This window comes from Arachis stenosperma, chromosome 2 (assembly GCF_014773155.1).
Source record: "Arachis stenosperma cultivar V10309 chromosome 2, arast.V10309.gnm1.PFL2, whole genome shotgun sequence".
NCBI lineage: Eukaryota > Viridiplantae > Streptophyta > Magnoliopsida > Fabales > Fabaceae > Arachis > Arachis stenosperma.
The window spans coordinates 109,584,140-109,586,607 of record NC_080378.1 but is presented as its reverse complement, the minus strand read 5'-3'; the positions used below and the strand labels follow the sequence as shown (position 1 = coordinate 109,586,607).

At 42.5% G+C, this 2,468-nt stretch overlaps 1 non-coding gene across 1 annotated transcript; it reads left to right on the top strand.

Moving 5' to 3' along the window:
* The first annotated feature begins 1,932 nt into the window (after positions 1 to 1,932).
* On the top strand, positions 1,933 to 2,040 carry LOC130964107 (small nucleolar RNA R71). The gene has a single exon (XR_009080215.1). It is a non-coding gene; the product is annotated as a small nucleolar RNA R71 (small nucleolar RNA).
* The last annotated feature ends 428 nt before the right edge of the window (positions 2,041 to 2,468 follow it).

Here is a 2,468-nt window from a genome sequence, read left to right as displayed (position 1 = left end):
AAACGCCCAACTGCTAGGCTTACTGGCGTTTGAACGCCAGCAGCTTCTTCCTCCAGGGTGTGCTGTTTTTCTTCCTGTTTTTCATTTTGTTTTTGCTTTTTCAATGGATTTTGTGACTTCTTATGATCATCAACCTACAAAAAACATAAAATAACAAAAGAAACTATATAAATTATAATCATTGGGTTGCCTCCCAACAAGCGCTTCTTTAATGTCAGTAGCTTGACAGAGGGCTCTCATGGAGCCTCACAGATACTCAGAGCAATGTTGGAACCTCCCAACACCAAACTTAGAGTTTGAATGTGGGGGTTCAACACCAAACTTAGAGTTTGGTTGTGGCCTCCCAACACCAAACTTAGAGTTTGACTGTGGGGGCTCTTCTTGACTCTGATTTGAGAGAAGCTCTTCATGCTTCATCTCTATGGTGACAGAGGGATATCCTTGAGCCTTAAACACAAAGGATTCTCCATTCACTTGAATGATCAGTTCTCCTCCATCAACATCAATCACAGCCTTTGCTGTGGCTAGGAAGGGTCTGCCAAGGATGATGGTTTCATCCATGCACTTCCCAGTCTCTAGGACTATGAAATCAGCAGGAATGTAGTGGTCTTCAACTTTTACCAAAACATTCTCTACAAGTCCATGAGCTTGTTTTCTTGAGTTGTCTGCCATCTCTAATGAGATTCTTGCAGCTTGTACCTCAAAGATCCCTAGCTTCTCCATTACTGAGAGAGGCATGAGGTTTACACTTGACCCTAAGTCACACAGAGCCTTCTTGAAGGTCATGGTGCCTATGGTACAAGGTATGGAAAACTTCCCAGGGTCTTGTCTCTTTTGAGGTAAATTCTGCCTAGACAAGTCATCCAGTTCTTTGGTGAGCAAAGGAGGTTCATTCTCCCAAGTCTCATTTCCAAATAACTTGTCATTTAGCTTCATGATTGCTCCAAGGTATTTAGCAACTTGCTCTTCAGTGACATACTCATCCTCTTCAGAGGAAGAATACTCATCAGAGCTCATGAAAGGCAGAAGTAAGTCCAATGGAATCTCTATGGTCTCATTTTGAGTCCCAGATTCCCATGGTTCCTCATTCAGGAACTCATTGGAGGCTAGTGCACGCCCATTGAGGTCTTCCTCAGTGGCGTTCACTTCCTCCCCTTCCTCTCCAAATTCGGCCATATTGATGGCTTTGCACTCTCCTTTTGGATTTTCTTCTGTGTTGCTTGGGAGAGTACTTGGAGGGAGTTCAGTAACTTTCTTGCTCAGCTGTCCCACTTGTCCTTCCAAATTCCTAATGAAGGACCTTGTTTCATTCATGAAACTTTGAGTGGTTTTAATTAGATCAGAGACCAAGGTTGCTAAGTCAGAGGGGTTCTGCTTAGGATTCTCTGTCTGTTGCTGAGAAGATGATGGAAAAGGTTTGCCATTGTTAAACCTGTTTCTTCCACCATTATTATTGAAACCTTGTTGAGGTCTCTCTTGATTCTTCCATGAGAGATTTGGGTGATTTCTCCATGAAGAATTATAGGTGTTACCATAGGGTTCTCCTAGGTAATTCACCTCTTCCATTGAGGGGTTCTCAGGATCATAAGCTTCTTCCTCAAATGAAGCCTCCTTAGTACTGCTTGGTGCATTTTGCATTCCAGACAGACTTTGAGAAATCAAATTGACTTGTTGAGTCAATATCTTGTTCTGAGCCAATATGGCATTCAGAGCATCAATCTCAAGAACTCCTTTCTTCTGACTTGTCCCATTGTTCACAGGATTCCTTTCAGAAGTGTACATGAATTGGTTATTTGCAACCATCTCAATTAGCTCTTGAGCCTCTGTAGGCGTCTTCTTCAGATGAAGAGATCCTCCAGCAGAGCTATCCAAAGACATCTTGGATAGTTCAGAGAGACCATCATAGAAAATACCTATGATGCTCCATTCAGAAAGCATGTCAGAAGGACATCTTCTGATCAATTGTTTATATCTTTCCCAAGCTTCATAGAGGGATTCTCCATCCTTCTGTCTGAAGGTTTGGACTTCCACTCTAAGCTTACTCCATCTTTGTGGTGGAAAGAACTTTGCCAAGAAGGCATTGACTAGCTTTTCCCAAGAGTCCAGGCTTTCTTTAGGTTGAGAGTCCAACCATATCCTAGCTCTGTCTCTTACAGCAAAAGGAAATAGCATCAGTCTATAGACCTCAGGGTCAACCCCATTAGTCTTGACTGTGTCACAGATTTGCAAGAATTCAGCTAAAAACTGATGAGGATCTTCCATTGGAAGTCCATGGAACTTGCAATTCTGTTGCATTAGAGAAACCAATTGAGGCTTAAGCTCAAAGTTGTTTGCTCCAATGGCAGGGATAGAGATGCTTCTCCCATAAAAATCAGGAGTAGGTGCAGTAAAGTCACCCAGCACCTTCCTTGCATTGTTTGCATTATTGTTGTTTTCGGCTGCCATGTCTTCTTCTTCCTTGAAGAATT